The sequence below is a fragment of the Zootoca vivipara genome, chromosome Z1, assembly GCF_965207765.1.
Source record: "Zootoca vivipara chromosome Z1, rZooViv2.hap1.1, whole genome shotgun sequence".
NCBI lineage: Eukaryota > Metazoa > Chordata > Lepidosauria > Squamata > Lacertidae > Zootoca > Zootoca vivipara.
The window spans coordinates 26,268,476-26,288,563 of record NC_142583.1 but is presented as its reverse complement, the minus strand read 5'-3'; the positions used below and the strand labels follow the sequence as shown (position 1 = coordinate 26,288,563).

General features: G+C 39.4%; 1 protein-coding gene across 5 annotated transcripts in view; it reads left to right on the top strand.

Moving 5' to 3' along the window:
* TENM3 (teneurin transmembrane protein 3) overlaps positions 1–20,088 on the top strand; it is a 1,254,397-nt gene that overhangs the window by 407,124 nt on the left and 827,185 nt on the right. For all 5 annotated transcript variants that reach the window (XM_088659538.1, XM_088659546.1, XM_088659521.1 and 2 more), the window contains exon 3: positions 3,667–3,832. The gene's annotated coding sequence lies outside the window, so the exon portion shown is untranslated. The remainder of the gene's footprint in view (positions 1–3,666; positions 3,833–20,088) is intronic.

Genomic DNA, 20,088 nt, shown 5'->3' with positions numbered 1-20,088 from the left:
TAAAGGACCTCCATTCTGTAATGTTATCAGGTTTGTGTCCTGTTCATCCTGGTGGGAAAGATGACAAGGCAGGTCAGTTGTTGCAGCCCTAAGGGAAAGCCTCTGTGAGCAACTTGTTCCAACATTGGGTAGCTGTGAACTGAGGCAATTTTAGTCTGGCCTCCAGCCACCTTCTCCTGTTCTCCACCACCTTCTGGAAAATAAGAGTCTCTTACAGGGCTAACCCACTGGCTTGAAAATGGGTGTTTGTCCTGTACTCCATGGACCTGTGTTGCAGTCCCTGTGCTCTTGAATGGGTGAGGACCGGGATTACTGCAATTCTGCAGCTCATCCAACTTGCTCCTCCACTATTCAGGCAATGCTCCCTCCTCCCTTCCCTCCATTGTCGTTGCCTCTGCCGGTCTCCAATGTCCCAGCTTCAAGCTACATAGTTAGAGGGATTCCCCCCCCCCAAAAAAAACCGTTCACACAATCTCAATTAGACCAGTTGTGAGGCCATTTGGGATCAGAGCAACTTCTGAGTTTGCTTCTCAACATGTGGGTCATGACTTGAGAGCTCACACCAATTTTATTTCCTGTCCACATCTACCTGTGACCTGTACCCAGACGGGGACAGCTTTGCTAGGGCCTTCTTCACTCTAATCACACATTTACGATTCCTAGAAACAAAGTTACTTCATCTAACTATGGGACACTCCTCATCATCTGTATCCACGGTGGCATCAGTTATTGACACTGAGAGCTGGCTTGACTGTAGGTTGCTGGTTCAGAGCTAAGGCAGAACATCCTGCCCCTTAGAAATACTCTCACTGAGGGGCAAAGTCCATTAGAAAAAATGAATCTTAATTGAGTCATGCACATTGTTCACACCGCTCACTTACCCACTAACAATGGCAATTCCAGTCAACTGCAATTCCAGTCAGTCTGCTGCTGTCAATAAGGATTTGGCTTGATTTTATCCCATCACCATTGTATAGTCTGGTTATTTTGCTGCTCTCATGGGTCACATAATGGCCACTTAACCTGGTCAGAAAGTGGGTGTGGTTGCAACCTGGTGCTGAAACCTCCCCAGCCATCACAAAGTTTGTAATTGCCCTATCAGGCAAGCTGAGGGATGGAGCCAGGGTGGGGATAAAGGCTGACTGTGCCCAAACAGGGCCTGGGCAAACTGTAAATTGTATTCAGAAATAGCCTTTGTTACTGCAATGATCAGTTGTTCCAATTACAAATTGTAATACATTCACTTCCTATATTGTCAATTGATATGAATGGCTCTATTGAATCAGTCATCATTTTATGAGTCATCACAGAATTGCCTTAAAAAAACTGACACAGAATTGTAACTAACACAGAATTGCAACTAACACAGAATTGCCTATCAGCACACAATGAGAGATTTTACTTTCCTGGGCTCCATGATCACTGCAGATGGAGACAGCAGCCACGAAATTAAAAGACGCCTGCTTCTTGGGAGAAAAGTAATGACAAACCTAAACAACATCTTAAAAAGCAGAGACATCACCTTGCCGACAAAGGTCCGTATAGTTAAAGCTATGGTTTTCCCAGTGGTGATGTATGGAAGTGAGAGCTGGACCATGAGAAGCCTGATTGCCGAAGAATTGATGCTTTTGAATTATGGTGCTGAAGGAGACTCTTGAGAGTCCCATGGACTGTAAGAAGATCAAACCTATCCATTCTTAATGAAATCAGCTATGAGTGCTCACTGGAGGGACGGATCCTGAAGCTGACTTTCCAATACTTTGGCCATCTCATGAGAAGAGAAGACTCCCTGGAAAATACCCTGATGTTGGGAAAGATGGAGGGCACAAGGAGAAGGGGACGACGGAGGACAAGATGGTTGGACAGTGTTCTCAAAGCTATGAACATGAGTTTGACCAAACTGCGGGAGGCAGTGGAAGACAGTAGTGCCTGATGTGCTCTGGTCCATAGGGTCACGAATAGTCGGACACAACTAAACGACTAAACAACAACAACACATTGGTTATCATAGACACTATAAACATATTCTATCTACAGCCTATCTAGATATATCTCTAAAAATAATGAATTCTGTGTAGTATTTTGTAGTCAGTAGTGCCAAGTAAAATCTTCAGGTAGGACATGAAAAGGAGAGGGAATGTTCTGTTATTTTCCTCTAGGTGTGATTTTAAAAAAAACCAAAGTCACTTAAATATTTGGATTTGAGGGTGGGGGAGGAGAGAATATTTTTATTATTCTCTTGCAATTTGCTACCCAGCTAATTGTTAACAATGTTCCACAGCTCTTAACTGCATGCTCAACAGCTTAACCTTGTGGTCATTAGCAGATTTGGGAGTTGTTGCAAGGCTGTGAATATATACACTGTTGTGGGTGAATTAAAAGAGTGCTGCTGTGAAATGGTACAACAAACAAAAATAAAGCTTCTTTCATGGGGGAGGAATAGATAAATAATGATATGTAACGACTAGGGATCTCAGCTTGCTTTGTTCCTATTTTAATAGTTTACTGTTTTGTGGTTTCAGTAATTAATATGACATTCTAGAAAGCATCAATCCTGCTGAGATATTTAAGTTAGGAGCATCCTCTTGATGGCATACAAATACACACACACACACACACACACACACACACACACACACATACAAACACACAAACACACACCATTCCCAGATCTTAACAATCTGTTTTGATTTACCTTTGAAAGACATTTGAATGGTAAAGTAGTGTGGCCTACTCAAACCATTTTAGTGTCATTGTTAACTAGAACCTCCTTTTGAAATTTATTGCATTCAATTACATTTTTAGAAGAATTTTAATTATGTGCCTGTAAAGAATAAAGATGCTCCAGGCTCCATTTGTTTATCATAGAGGGCCTAGGAAGAGGGGGGGAAACGAGGACAGAGCTTCCCAGCTCATGCAGGGGTTGCAGAGAGAGAGAGATGACTTTTAATTCGACAAGTTCAGAGAGATTTCTTTGTTTGACGCGCACAGCAGGGGGTCTTTGAGCGCCTGGCAATACTTCAGCATTCCAAGCTTTGAAAGTCTTTCCCTGCAGCAGAAATTGTATCAAAAGCCAATGATAATATTCCCTGCAAGGTAAAGCACCCTATTGAAGATTTCTAGAGCTGTTTATTTATTCATCACAGTTTTTTTTTAGGACATATCAGGCATATAGGTAATAATTCTTGTAGACGATATAAAAATGCAAATAAATAAATAAATAAAAACCCTCATTAGTCTCTTGCCTTGTTATATTTCTTCACTGGTTACACGAACCTATAGACACTGCCATCCATCTCTTTCCGCCCAAAATGTGTCTCTTTACTGCAAATGTCTTTCCCTGTAATTTTAATAAAATCATCATTTCTGTCTACCCTCTACCACCTGCTGTGTGTGTAAGATGTTTATGGCCATCTCCTTCCAGCAAGCTTTCAACGTAATTAATTAATTTTACAGAAGGATATTCCATTTCTTAGGGGGTCTGTTTAAATCCCAATTTTAAAGTAAGTTTTAGATATCCGCTTTCATAGTCAAGATTAAAGCTCTCTTGTTTTGGTATTCCAAAGATAAAATGTTTCATATTTTTGTATTACCTTCACAGGGAAAGAAAAATAACATATATATATATATTTCTCTCCTTGTTTTTGTTCTGTTTGGTCTCCGCAGCAGAGCCGGGAGTGTGAGACTGCGACAACCATTCCCTTGTGTCATGTCATTGTCGGCTATCACAGTGGCAGAATCAGCCAGATCGGTGAAGACAAAAAGTGTCCCTCTTCCTCTTGCTCTTTCAACTGCCACTGGCATCCAAAGTGACCTTGCCTTGTAAATATTGGTGAGTGACCACAAGGGGAAAGAAGCTCCATGCTGAAAGAGAACTTCTCTGCGGGGGGCGGGGGGGGGACTGTCGTGGCCTGAGGGCACTACATTGCTTAAAACTGTGTTTTCACATGGGGTAAACATTGGGAATGTGTGCAGAAAAAATATGCACAAGATTATTCTTTCTTTGTTTTAATCACTATTCCATATAACCTACATTTCTATTTTTAACTTAAAGGCACATACTAATGCTTTTTTGCAGATTACATGAGCAACATGAAATCACTGCCTTGCTTGAGATTTAGGAAAGCCTCTGTCTCTCTCAAAGATGACTTATGTACTCTTCCCTGAGGCTTCTGTTGATGCATCCCCCACCCCACCCCAAAAAGGTAGTATAGGAAGTGTAACACAGAAATGGAACACACAGGCAGACCCATGACACTTAACCCCTCCCCCCAATATTTTTTATTCTTGCTGTTGCTGCTGCAATTCAGAGGTTTGTGGTATTGTCACACGTCTACAAAAACACAGAAGAAAAATAATCATTACTCCTTTGTGTCATGTTAGAACCAAAGCTATGGGGGTAGTGAATAGCAGCCATCTGGTGTTCTCTGAAGAACGATGTATGTTCCAATAATCAGTGCCTGATATTAAGGCATGCCATAATCTGTGATTATTAGCATTGCCTGGTCAATATTTCAGAATTAGTAGACACTTTGGAGTTCTGGAGTCCTGAAATAACAGGCGTCTGTTACTCTTTTTGTATTGTAGTAATCTGGAATATGAGAAAATCCTTTCTCCCCCCCCCTCTTGAAAACGGGGGGATTATACTTGAAATAAGAGAGAGCAGTCAGTCCTAGGGGTGGCAGCTTCCTTGTCTTATCATCTTTAGAATCCTTGGAAATACGGAATCAGAGTGGAGTTTTGGCCAATGCAAACAATGTTTCCTTGCCTAAATGAACTAGGAAAAGAAATGGGTGCATTAGTATGACAACACAGTTGAGCCTGGTAAAATGCTAAAATGGGTCAGAGACTTGACTAACCTGCCTGTAATAGGTAATTGAGAACTATATTCAGTAGGGCACTTCTACTACAATGAGATAAATTTCTTTCTCCTAGCATCTTCTCAAGTCTTAGACATAAAATTTTCACTATCTATGATTCATCCTTCGGGTTTTCCATTAGCTCTGATGAATGATTGGGAAGTTTAGAAGGATTCCTGTCTTCAAAGGATTGTGTTTGACATTTAATTCAAATGGACAACCACTTGCACACAATAATCCTTATGAACTTCCAAATAGTTCCTCATAACCATAGAGTTATGCCCAGACCCTTCTAATCTCTTGATCCAGCAACTGTTCAAATATAAGCAAGGATTCAGTTGCTGGAATAGCCAAGCTAGTTTCCTGGTAAGGGGATAGCTGAGGTAATGGGCCATTAAGGGGGGAAAGGAAGTGGATCTGTGCCATATGGAAAATAGGTGGGCCCCCTCAACTGGTTGGTAGTTAGAAAGACAAAGGCCAGAGAGGAGAGTTGACTGATATGAGCTAGAAGCTGCAAGGCAGCAGGCTGAGAAGCCAGAGAGTCACAGTAAAACTTGATTTTTGCTTGAATCTAAGGCTGTGGGTATGGGGAAGCAAGGCCCGCTTGGAGTATTAATGCTGCGGATCAAGGTACTAATTTGTGTAAGTAAAGCACATACCATAAAGACTACATGTGCTCATTCTGAAGGAAACATGAACCCTTGGTAACTGGACAGAACCCCTGGAACCTTGCACTACTAAGAGATTGGGGTGGCATGCAACAATAATGTTACTACAAATTTGCCTTCCATAGTTTGCGTGTGTATATATATATATATATATATATACACACACACACACACACACACACACACACACACACACACACACACTGGAACCTCTACTCACGACCACAATCCGTTCCGGAGGCCCGTCCTTATGGCGAAATGGGTCACTGGTAGAAGTGCCATTGTGCGCAGCCACATTCAGCGGCAGCCCGCTTCTGTGCAGGCGCATTTGGCAGCAGGCCGCTTCTGCACATGTGCAGATGGCGGGAGCCGCTTCTGCACTTATGCGAATCATGGCAAACCTGGTGTTTACTTCCGTGTTTGCTGCGGTCAAGACTTCGAATGGGCCTAAGTAGAGCGGGACGTAAGTAGAGGTTCTACCCCCCCCCTCTCTCTCTCTCTCTCTCTCTGTGTGTGTGTGTGTGTGTGTGTGTGTGTGTGTGGAGACATGAGTCATGTGAATTTTGGGAGGAGATAAGCATTTTAACTATCCTAATTTTAGAAGGAAAGGTCCCCTTCAGCCCTCTCAACAGTCTTCTTTCAGCCATGGACCTTGTTCTGTTGGGACTGCTCTCTGCAGCTTCATGTTTCTTCTTTAGTGCCACTTGTGCTGTAATTGGGTTCCAATGGGATCTGCCATGAGCAGATTCTCTACACTTTCGTAAGAATAGCCATATAGCACAAAGTGGAAGAACTAGGAAATAGCTTAATTTTTTGTCACCTCACAAGTCCACCCTTCTTCCCTGAGAATAATTCTCTGAATATGTTGATAGTTGCTAGATATCTTGCATTGCACAGAAAACTGTAATGCCTTTCTTTTCCATTGGTCAAGAATAGGTATGGAAGGATCTGTCAAATTTGATTCTTTTCTTTTCACATTTTCCCAGTCTTAAATTCAGTTCTCCACATTTCTGCTTCAGTTTGCAGGAATTTTTCTAAAAATAAAAAATAAAAATAATTGTGAAAATTCACCAGCATTTTAGTATAGCTTTACCCATATATATATATATATATATATATATATATATATATATATATATATTATACACATGCTATTTTGACTAGTGTACACATTTTGCAAGCAATTTCTCCTAACAGAACACACTTTTGCAAGTGTTTCCACTAACATTGTCACTTTTGTGCTCATTTTTACCTAGTACAGGCATCCCCAAACTGCGGCCCTCCAGATGTTTTTGCCTACAACTCCCATGATCCCTAGCTAACAGGACCAGTGGTCGGGGAAGATGGGGATTATAGTCCAAAACATCTGGTGGGCCAAAGTTTGGGGATGCCTGGCCTAGTATTTGCATTTTTGTAACCATTGGTTAGTTGGAGAACTGCGTTACAAAATTCGGATAACTGCAAATTTCATATTGTTTTGGATTTGACAAATTTGTCTTTAAATGTAAACTGAATTAGATTTCCCCTCCTTTCCTAGTCAAGAACCAAGTTCCTTTCTAGACTTATAAAAACTAGGAAGAGATCCAGAATTATTTATATACAGTTGCTCTAAACCTAATCCAGTTTTTTAAAATTTTAATGTCATGTGGCTATTGCTTTTCTTGATAATGTATTTTAGTGATTTGTCTTGCGACTGCAGTTTACTTTTTGTTTATTTTTTAAAGTGGGCTTGTGATAGCTTCTCTTTGAACAGAGTGTTTGTATTAAACAACATTCTGCCAGAAATTAATGTTTTACGTGGTGATGTCTTGTTTACCATAAGGATTCAAAAGCAAATGTGCTCTGTTGACGCTGCTTTTCTTCCTATTCTGTATTGGAACAAGGTGGCAAGGTAAGGTGCAGGGGGCTTAACCCATAACATATCAGGTTTCTTTTTTAAAAAAAATGCTGCCAGACTATTTTTTCAGAAGTTTTCAGTGAAAGTTATATATAAAAAGCTTTAAAGACATGTTTGCCACTTTGAAGTCTGTGTCTCTGAAGTACACATAGAGGCTTAATGAGGACACTTCCATGCTGCTTGGTACAAATATTGATTGACTGTACATACTTGCATTAGCTTCCAGCATCATGAGCAATCCACAGTCCTATACAAGTGTTTTTTTTGCTATCTGTTGCGATTTCATAAAATACGTTCCCATTTTAGGGTTTTAAGGTGTCCTTGTCCCTCAGCTGTGCTTTCCCTGATGAGGAAAATGTGGTCAATAACTATATAGAACTATGCTTATTATTATTATTATTATTATTATTTAAATTTATATATTGAATAAGGTTTATGTGATTGGTTGTTGAACATTATTACTGCACAATGGGAATGATGAGGGAGAGAGCAATGATAAGTTACATATTGTAATACTCATGGAACACAATTCACCAAGGTGATCCTTTACACTTGGGGCTGCTCTGCACAGTAACAAGAGGTTTAAACATACAGTAGTTTTAGCTCCATGTAAGTATCCCCAAAGAGGATACCCTAGACTTTCAGTGAGATAATGTATAAACTTATGACAAACAATATTAACCATGAGCTATCTGTAATTTTTGACAGTGTTATTCATCGAAGAAATTCATGGGTAACTTTTAATATTGGATGTATGTAACAGTTGTGCTTGATAAATTGTTAAGACAACATGGTGAATTTATCAACTAAATGAATCATTGAATTCATTCATTTATCTCCTTTGGAGAGATCCTTAGTGAGAAAATGGAGGGGGTGAAATTGTGAAGCAGCCCTCTCATAAAAATAATAAAAATAAGATTTTCTTGCTCACATGGTACTCTGATAAGTTGCTTTGTTTGATTACAAAGGATGGCCTCAAATGAGTTTTATGCAGATTTTTTAAACAACAGAACACATTGTGTTATGTGCAATTTTACTGGAAAGCATTTTGAGATATAGCACTTACTAAATCAACTGACTGTGGAAGGAAAGAGCAAGATTAAGAGCATATATGTGTTCTAGGGTTCATGTTTTTAAAACTGCATATATTGATAAAGGTGTTCCAAAATATAAAATATAAGATTTTATTCTTTTACATACTTAATGACATTAATTATTTTTCTGGCAACAGAAAACACAGCAGTTTATGCTTCAGATCTGGGATGTGGAGCTTGGTTGTTGTTGTTTTTGTTGCCACTTATTAGTTTATTTTACTAAAACTAACCCAAAGTGACTTCCAAGTAGTACAAATATTTTTAAAAAATGTAAAACAAAAACAGTTAAAAAACTTAAAAGCACATTCGCCACTAAAAAAGACCATTCTTATGTTGCCACTCCACACCTCCCTCAGAAAGAGCAAATTACAAATAGTCTCAGGTGATGAATGCATGGTCTGGGCTGGTTCATGTAGGGAAAAGCAATCCTTGAGATATTGGGATCCTGAGCCACACCTGGCTTTATAAATAAAAGCCAGCACTTTGAATTGAGTCTGGAAACTGAATAGTAGCCAGTGCAATAAGACCAGAATTGGTTTTATATACTCAGACCATCTGGTCCTGGTCAGCAATCTAGCCGCTGAATTATTCATGTTATTGTGTGCCAGGGAAATGCCCTCTGAAGATATGGTGGTGTTAATGGATCTATCAATATGTGAATAATTTTCTTCTCGTAGCATATGACTTCACACCTGTAGGAACTATGACCAGCCTAAGGTTATAACAAATGGTGGTGCAGTAAATTGTGCATGAATTGTTTCAGAGAAAGCGGGGTGTCAGTTCATATATTATGCAGATAACTCCGAAAACAAAACATTGATACTTCATTGCACACAGTGCTATAGGGCCTGCTTTTACATAGATTTTTAAAATTGTCGTTGTTGTTTAAAGAAACATTTTCTATTCAGCCTTCTTACTGAGGTATCCAGTGAAGAATTCACCACAGATAAAGTAGCACTGCATCTGCATTGGAGTAACTAGCAAAATTTGTGTCCTGTCTGGCCCTTAGCCATAATGGCTGCCACCATTTTGTGGCTCCATTTACAGATCATGAAATGGGGAGGTGAGGTTCACTGATTATGGAGATAGGAAGCATCCTTTCTACTGTGGTGCAGTGCTGCCATTTTTATTTTTATTTTCAGAACGCCCTGCTGAGCAAAGCTATATTGTCATGTCAAGGTAAAAAGGTAAAGGTAAAGGACCCCTGGATGGTTAAGTCCAGTCAAAGGTGACTATGGGGCGCAGTGCTCATCTTGCTTTCAGGCCGAGGGAGCTGGCATTTGTCCACAGACAGCTTTCCAGTCATGTGGCCAACATGACTAAACCACTTCTGGCACAACGGAACACCATGACAGAAACCAGAGTGCACGGAAACACCGTTTACCTTCTCATTGTCATGGTACCTATTTATCTACTTGAACTGGTATGCTTTTGAACTGCTAGGTTGGCAGAAGCTGGGACAGAGCAATAGGAGCTCACCCTATAGGAGGTCAGCATTGTGTGGAACTGCTGACCTTCTGATTGGCAAGCCCAAGAGGCTCAGTGTTTAGACCACAGCACCACCCGTGTCCCCCATCATCCTGTAGCATCATTGCAAAGAGTATTCTAGGAAGAGAAGTGGTGGCAGTAGCAGTCAGTAGGGGCACTGCTTCCATCACTGCCACCATCATAAAACATGGGAAATGTAATGCAGTGAATAGTTCCACCCTCCTTTCACCTCTGACCCACCACTCAAATTTGGCCATTTGTTTTTCCCCCGTCACTGATTTCTTCATGCAAATAGTCATATGCACTTATTTATGTATGTCTTTTATCTCAGTGTTTCTGTGATCATTATAATGAATTACATTTTCTATTGAGTGTCCAGATTTCTTTCATTGGCCTGGTATAATGCCTGAGCATTGCAGGAACTATGAAGAAATCAATTTAAGATTGTAAGGCGTGAGAAGGCAGAGAAGAACAGAGAGATGTCTCTTCCATTTATTTCATCTCTCCATCCCAGCCATGTCATGTCACCATAACCTGAGTTTCCTGAGGATCCCAGGTCCAGCCTCACTTCAGCTACTCTATGAAACAAAAACCAAATGAGATGGGAAATGCTACTTATTTATATTTTCTTCAATCTGGGTGTAAATGGGGCTTTCATCCACCACCTCCTCCAAAAAATGTGCATAGACTGTGCATGCATCTACAGTGTAGTGGAGCCTACAGTGTAGTGGAGCCTGATCTACTATCATTTGAAAGTAGATACAATGCATTCCACAGAAGCAGAAAATGGTCACGTATTCCCAATGACAACTAACCATGGAAATCGCCATGCATTGAATTCCTTCAGATTGACTAGATGCACATGACTGCCTCTGACCCACCTCTGCAAAAGTCAGTTCATTTTTTGGTGCAGGAAAGCGTTTTATCAGAATCCATTTTATGTAATTGATTGAAAATTCTGCATTCCTAATCTGAACAGGCATAACCTTGGAGGGAAAGTGAAGGCAACATTGGACCCTTGGCCTTTCATACCTATATTTTTGTTTAAAGAAAGAACTGTCTGAGAAGTAAAAGAAATGTTTATGGTCTTAGTGCAGGACTATTAAGTTGGCAGATTGTTGCATCCAAAATGTCAAATTTCAAAGCTGAACAGTGAAAAAATAAATTCACCATTCAATAGGTCTCCAGTGAGGACCTTAACACACACAATCATTTCTCTGAAAACTATATAGGGGTCTCTTTTACTGCCTGGTTCTAAGTGCTCACTTTTAAAGTAGAAATTAGCTGATAGTATCCTGGGACATATTTATTTTTGATATCATATTAAACAAAATGCAGATATAGAAGGCTCTTGCAGATGATGTTTTTTCATAACACCAAGTTATCTCTGAATATTTTTGTTGAGCTTTTCCCCCGCTGTTGGATGTGTAATCTTTGCTAAATGTTTTGAAGGGAAGGAATCAAATAAATTGCCCTATTTTGGTCTTTCTCATCTGTATACAGTTGTGCAGCTCTAGTAGACCTGAAAATTGCCCAGGGACAAACTTTTTTAAAAATAGAGTGCTTTTGAGGCAGAAAATTGCTTTTCTGCAGTATCTTCTAACAGATAGGATGTGACAAGAGGACAAGTAGTTACCACCATAAAGTAGAGTTGTAAAGTCTTTAAAAACAAAGCAGATCAAGGAGTTTTATTTTCCACCTCAGCTAACTACAAAAGGTTTACAATACTAAAAATTTGCCTTAACATTAACAGAAGCTACACAGTTTAGAAATAAGCCTTGCAAGCCTGGCTAACCCACCTGTGGCAGCTAGATGCTATAAGGGACATTCAGCATGATGCATAAGATCACAGAGTGTTTGCCAGCATCTTCAGAAGTTCCAAGCACAGTAGGAAGTGTTGTGGCAGGTTGGCGGCATTGAAATACTTCTTCATTCTTGTTTCCTTAGTTTTATGTTTGTCATGTCCTTCAGTTGTTTGAAATCTCTTGTGGAGTAATAAATAAAAGTGACCTATCCCTTTTGATCAGCCTCTTGATGCTATATGGAAGTATTTGTGTGTGTGCTTAACTTCTTGTTAAGGCAATTTGCAAATACAAAATAAAACAGCGAGGGTAGTTGGAATAAGGCTGAAGGAAGGGGGAGAAGCTGTACTATCTACATGCTAAGAGACATAAAGAAACTTTGAACCTATTATCCTGTTAATGGGCCAGTTGAGGATTGTCAGGGTTTGAGGTATTAATCTTAATACACATTCACATTCTTTAATTGCTCCTTTGGTGCTGTAATGGCATAGACTGTGAATCTGTGCAATATTAACAGTATTATGTGCTTCTATAGTATGAAGCCATAATACCACATGGGTATTACAAACTATATAAAAAGTGTCACATGCTTCTGTTTTCAAAGATTTAATGTTATTATTATTGTTTTAAATGGAAAATGATCAAGTCTCTACAATTAAAATGGGGATTGTCCAGACCATGCCCTCTGGGAAATCAATGTTCTACCTTTATCTGCTTGCAAATGGAGGAGGTGGAGATAATAAGTCTCTCAGGATTCACAAAGAAACCTGGTAGAAAGTGTTCAGCTTGGGAATTTCACCATGTAGTTTTCTCTGTTCTTGCTGCTTTCGGCTTCATTCTTGTCTTTATTAGAACTTGGCTGTCTGGCCTTTTGCATCTTCATAGCGTCCGTCAGGAATTTTCAGCATGGGCAAATACTGGTCTTTTTCTATCACAGTGTCAGGTGATGACAAAAGTTTGGCCAAGCTTTTGATACTGTATGTGTAAAGCCACTGATGCACTAGGGCTCTTGGGACATATCTATGAACTCTCTTCAAATGTACGGTGAAACCTCTAACCCAGCAATGTAATCCGTACTATTTGCCAGGAGTCTGCACAACTGACATCCCCTAATGTTAAACAGGCATTCAGTGACAGCAGGATTCAGGAAGAAATCTTCTCAGTCCCTCAACAAAATAAGTGTATATAGAGAAAAGCTGGATGACCTTGCAAACCATTCCGGGTATAGGACTTTGACCAGAAAGTTGTCACAGCGTATCTTATTTTTTAAAAAAATGGAAATTAGAATGTTTTAATAGTTAGCCACCCTCCAATTTTTGGGGAGGAATGGATAATTTTCCTGATAATCAACCAATTGACTATATTGAGCCTAGTCATTGGTAAAGGTGGTGAGATGTGGTGCAATTTTTTTCAAGTAAAATTGTGGTGCCATTTGTTTGTGGAATCATCCTGTGGCAATGCAAACATTAAAGAAGCTTACTATTCTTAAAATGCTTGTGACAATGTCAGCTTAGTTTTTAAGAATGCTTGATTAAATAACAATTTTAAGTTCCCTACAGGTTGCAAGGGTCAGAATGAGATGTTATTGTTAAAAAAGAAAGAAATCCACTAGTCTTTCAGCTGTATCTCTTGCCCATTCTGACTATTTCTTTCAGGAAATCTCATTTTGTTGCTGCACACCATGAAAGCTCTTAATGCTCTCCTCCAAAATAGTGAGTACTTTATTGTAAAGAGTGTTAGCCAATGTAATTACAGGCCTTAGATATTTCTCTCTGATAATATAATTCACTGTCTGCAGGAATACATGTATTTACCTTGTGCTAACTCATACACTAATACATGATTTGAACATTACTACCTAGGCATTCATTTTTGTTATGAGTTTCACGTGAAACCAATGAATGCACTGCTCTGTTAAAAAGACTGTACAATTGCTGGAAAATGACATACAGCAGGAGGTCCTCCTTGTCATTACACATGGAAACTCTTGAGCTGCAGCTATCCTTCACCTGCCACTGTGTCTCCCAAATGCATTTTGTCGTCTCAGACTGTTCACTCTTTTCCAGCCTTTGCCTTGCAATCCATCTTTGTAAAGTAGAATCTGCATTGCTTGAATGGTGACCATTCAAATTCACAGTGGGTCCTTCCGTGTCAATTTACTGCTATGTGATTAACTCTCCAGTTATTATCTGACCTTTTGATTATCTGAACATTTTAAATCTGTCCCTCATATTTGCAGGTTAATGTGTTTGCACTGAACAGCTTTCCAACAGCAAACAGTAACACAAAGAACATGGCCCACCATCATCTGAAATGGCTCAAAGGTGACTTGATAAAGCTGTTTTGCAGTCACAGATAGGCAGCAAAAACAGGATATAGCACAGGTCCCTAGGAAGCCACTTTATAAGGCGGATAGAGTTAATGTAGCTTTCTGGTTCACAAGATGGATAGACCTGTCCTAACTGTACAGTGGTACCTCCAGTTACGAACTTAATTCATTCCGGAGGTCCGATCTTATCCTGAAACCGTTCTTAACATGAGGCGCGCTTTCACTAATAGGGCCTCCCGCTGTGCACACACTTCTGGCACATGACTTCCACTCCCATCCTGGGGCAAAGTTCGCTTCCAAGAGCAGCTACTTATGGGTTAGTGGAGCTTGTTACCTGAAGCGTTCGCAAGGAGGACGGTACATAACCAGAGGTATTACTGTATTGATTTATGAACTGCTTTATTTGTGTTATGGACTGTGCATTTTTTGTTTTAATCTTTTTGCTGTTTTATTAGTTGTAATGGTATCAGTTTTTTTATTTTACTACATATTGCAAAATTTCCTTTGATGTATAAATTAAATTAATAATTAACAAACTGATCAGGTTCCTTTCCTGCTTTTTACTTGTCCAACGTCACCGGTGAATGAAACTTACTGTTACTAATTCTGTCTCAATTTGAAGCTGCACTATTTTCCTTGCAGATTTGTATTCATCTGAAACAGTGTGGAAGTATTTTCAGATTTGATTTTTAAAGTGCAACCCTCTGCTGACATTAACATCATGGATCTCTTACATTGTTCTAGTGTCTCCATCAGTATTTGCAGAAATGCTAGAGGCCGCTGATAAACATCAGAATAGGTTAAAATTAGGCCAAGCACCACAAATCTAACAATAAAATAAAATGCTTATCTGCTGCATTTTTGACAGCAGCTGTGGCTGCACATTGCAGATGAATAACTTTGTGGTAGGGAACCTAAGCCTTCAGCAGCTTAAGCAAGGATGGAGAGGGCTGTGCAAGGGTCAGAATTATGAATGTCTGGCTTTGAGAAGCTATTCAGTTGGCAAACACAATGTGCAACAGTTCATGACTAAGGCAGCTTCCTGTCACTTTCTTTGAACAATTGCATCCTTTCCTTGCTTCTTGTTCACCTTCATCTTTTTCTTAAAGTATCCTTTTCACCTGTAGTGTATTTCCCCCCCTTAAAATGAGGATATATACTCCACCTGACTTTTACAGAAGTGTTGAAGGGTAATACTTAATACCTTATGAGCCACCTTTTTTTGAAAAGGCTAATCCATCTTTCTCTGCTGAGAGATAAAAGTTAGAGCATTTCTCAAGTCCATGCAAGGGACTGAACACAATGAGACCGGATTCTTTGAACAGAAACTCTAGCCCTAAACACGTTACATGGAAGAAGACTGAGGACCAGGGTCACAGTCTAGTAAATTAGTTGTTACAGATTGGAATCCTGAGTGTTTATGTGGGGCAGTTAGAGAATAGGGAAACAGGAACACAGAACTATTTGTCTTGTTTGAAACATGAATATCCCTTGTACTTGATATTTACAGGTATTTGATTGGAAGTTCTCACTATTCACTTATACAAATAACCATTCTTATTAACAAACTGTACATTATTTCATTTGTGTATTAAACACATTTTACACTTTATTTCCAGCATTTTGCTGCTAGGTGCTATGAGAAATATAAAAACAAGCTACTAATGGGCTCTCTCGGATTAGGCCTCAGAGTGTGCTATTTGGCCACTAGAGATGTTGTTTTGAAACCATAACAATCCCAGTATGAATTATTAGAACTTTGACCCATGTGGGTGAAAATGCACAATCACGCCATTCACAGATGATCAGTGAAAACATTCTGAGATGTTTATTGGCCATAAATTGCTCTAGCCTATGAGGAACATATTTAGAAGGAAGGGAAAATATGGTAAAGAAAACATTAAGCATGATGTCAGGCTTGGGGAATTCTATACTCCACCGGCAGCATCAAGGATCAAGGAAGAAGCAAGAAAGTTTGTATTTGTGTTTTTATCAGTTTTCGTGGTGCAAGACAAAGAATCCAGTCCTTATTTCCATAGTGACGTTGCTCACTCTGAGCTCCTCCCCTTCTTTCCACAGCAACAGCCTGTGTCCCTATGGATGACCTCAGGAGTCAAAGGTCTTTTAGCCCTTTACTCTTGAATTCTAAGTGAGTAGTAAGTATGTGGGGGTGGTGGCTCTCCTATGCTTTCCAAGGGCATCTCTGCTGGAAAATTTTCCTCCTTCCCCTCCTTCTCCTAACACCTCATAACTTGGCAGCTCTGAATTCTGCGCAATTCAATCCTGTCTTCTCCTTCTCTTGAAACAACTGTTGAAGGGGAGGCAATCTGCCCACTTCCCCCTCCTCTGAGGGAAACAAAGGAGGGGGGAAGGCGATTCCCAGCCTTCTGCTTCAGTCCAGTCCCTGACACATGAAAATGTAAATAGCTCCCAGATCTACCAGAGGGGTGAGAACAGAGTGTTTTATAAATGAATGAATGAATGAATGAATGAACAAATGAATGTTCACTGTGTTGTGTCTTCTGGTGACCATGCACAGAAAAATTGACATCACATTGCTCTGAAAAATTATTCATTCATTCATTTATTATTTATTAGATTTCTACTCGGCACATCCATCCAAAAGACCCAAAGACCAATTTTTATTGTTATTATTTATTAAATTTATATAGCAGCCTTCACCTGTAGATTTCAGGGCAGTTCACAACAAGATAGATACAAGGAAAACCACAAATTACACAATAAAATCAAGAATAAAGCACACACAAATACACACACAAACCAATAGATGGGAAAGTGCTTTTATACTCCTGCACAGAAGACACAGCATTGGTCTTTGTTAGATGTAGCAAGCCATATTGTGTTAAGGAGAGCAGCAATAAGTATACCCCTTCACATATTTTCCCACTAATGAATTAAATGCAGAATACTTCTTGAGTTTTAATTTAATTGAAGCTGCAGTTACCTGTGAGTAAGCCCAATTGAACTCAGTGGGACTTTCACTGGTTTATGTAGCTTACAGAAGTAGATTTGTATAGGATTGTCCTGTAAATCACTCTCCTCCCCCGCAACGGAAAAATACAGTTTCATCCAAGCATATTTTAAATGATGATAAAGCAAAGTTAAATCTTTTCTCAGTCAAGTCTCCTGATATAATACAAACATGAGTATTAACTAAATACCAAAATAAACCTAATTGAAATTAGGTTCAATATACTTAGGCTTAATATACTCAGCAGACAGATTATAGATGTAAGACTGATTCATCAAGCAGACAGGTAATTTTGATTATAGGGCTTTTGGAAGGTCCAGAAAAGGTTATTTAGGTACAGAATGTAGTATAGGAATCCTTTGTGGATACATCAGCTACGAAAGTTATTACATTTTAGAAGTGTAGTGCACAAGAGGAGGAATCAATAGTACAACTCTCAAAAGAGATCATGTTTTGAATTAGTTATTTAAGAAATTGTACAATCTATATCTACTTACTTGCAGCACTACACTTCTTGTGTGGATGATAGTATCTTTTTGCACGTATCCCACTTGTCATATGCAGTGGAGAATGGGATACATTTCATCCAATGATGCTCACACACCATAAAATTAACTACAATAGTCTTGGCAACGTTCCAGATTTGCTTCGCTACATCTATAGACACTATCAATTTATCCTTATGGCTAAATAAGAGGTAGGGAACATAGGGTTTACTGTGTCCGTTAGGTGATTTTGCAGTGATCTTCCATACAGAAATATTTTGCCGTAAGAAATAGTGAACAAGGACTGCCAGCTATGCCCAACTTCAAATTTAGTCGGATCCTTGCCAACCTGCCCTCAGATTACATTCCAGGGCTCATTTTTCTACTACAATATCACATTCTCTGACAGTTGGTCTTTATCGTTATCTCATTCATATTGCCTGTTCAGAGAGTTGATAAGCAGGAAATAGTGGTAAACCCTCCTATTTGCCATTATTATTTTTGCCTCTTCTCACACCTTCATCCAGAGGTACTGTGGGAAAACAAATGGTCAATTACTACCCTGTTTCTCCTAAAATAAGACATACCCATAAAATAAGCCATAGCAGGATTTCTAAGCATTTGCGCGATATAAGCCATACCCCGAAAATAAGACATAGTGATAGGCACAGTTCTGGAGGGCCCAAGGAAGAGGCGAGGCTGGACGCGTAATAAAAAATAAGACATTCCCTGAAAATAAGCCACTGTGGGGGGTTTTAAAGGAAAAATGAATATAAGACGGTGTCTGCCTTACTGCCCAGAGACTGTCACTCTTTGCAACAACAGAAGAACTGTCAAAATAGAAGCAGGACTGCTCTGTACCGTCCCTGAAGATCTCATCAATATACCTCCCTCTCTTCCTCAGCATCTTCAGCATAGTCATCCTGACTTAAAATAAACCTATTTGATTTTCTTCCCAATCAGAAAAGAAGAGTCATATAGGAAGAATTCAGTGCAATACATAGGATAGCTTCTACCCAACTTCTGCATATCTTCTGTTAGCTTGAAAAGTTTTAGATTTCATTAGGAAAGTTAATGTACATGTGCTGAAGTTCTGACTTCAAGCCCGTGGCACCCTCTCCCTGCAGCTGAATTCAGCACTGTTTTTCTTACGGTTTGGCTGGTGGCTCTCACACCAGCCTATGGGTTTTTTCTCTCATCAAATAAGGAGTTCTCTTGGGGAAATTCGGAATATGCGCCTGTAACTATCCCATAGTCTATATCAGTGTTACTTTACATTACTATGCTAGATCACACTCTCCTCTTTCTGGCCTTCCCAACCAAGGGAGTTTTGAGGAAATAAAGTATATGTCTTACAGCAGCTTCTCCCCACTAGCTACCACTACCTATGTTTGATAGAGTTAAAAGCAAGTTGCCTTGTTGGATGGTCACCTTCCTCCCTTTATTTATCAGTGAAATAGAAGGGGAAAGATTCCATGTTGCCATCACTTTCTTCACAAACCAAGTGTATAAGATACAGCCTTTGTTTAGTCTTTTGGATAGTATGTTTCACCTAGTTTTCAAAGAGCTGCCAGATGGGAAAAGGAATAAATTTCATTTACGATAAACAAGTGAGTTTTACAAGTGTAGATTTGAATGTGCAAGTCTTCCTGTTGTTGTTTATAAACATCAAAGTGGTCTGTTCAACCTGGCATGTCTCCAGCCTAGAGACCTACTGCCAATCAGTGTAGACAATATTGCACTAGCTAGAATAAATGAGAGATGTGACTTAATGTACCGGTAAGTTAGCACCCTAGCTTTCCTAACTTAAGACCCTAACAGCTATTATTTCTGATACAGTCGATCTTACTAACTTACTAAACAAGGTTCGTTCAGAATGAAAAGGGGTGTTGTTGCACCTGCTTTCTTTTGCTGAGCAGTGACAGCTTTGTGGGCTCCAATGTTGCTGAGAAATGTCATTTCCTAGGGCTTCTGGGTCCTTATTAAGGACCTTGGAAGTCTGGTGAATGACAGTTTCCAGGAACCATTGAGTCCAAAATGGTGTTACTGCCTAACAAAAGCAGAAGCAGTCTTTATAATTGCTGCTGCAAATAATGCCAAATAATTTTCAGCAGGAAAGGAGAGAGTGGTGGTGGTAGTAACGATAGCAGTAGCAGCAATCATAATGATAATGTCATTAATGAGTTGTTGGTATTTATGAGATTTATTACCTGCCTTTCAACCTAAGGTCCCAGGACAGTTTACACAAATAATACAATTGAAAACAAAATAAAAACCCAACACAAATACAACAGCATCCACAGATTAATTAACACATTTCAGATAGACCACAATGATACTTTCAGATGTCACTGACCAAGGAAAATAAATGTGTCTTCAGCAAATGAAGAAAACTGAATAGTGATGGCACTAAATGCATCTCTAGACAAAGTGAATTCCATAGTTTGGGGGCTGCTACAGAAAAAAAGCCCTCT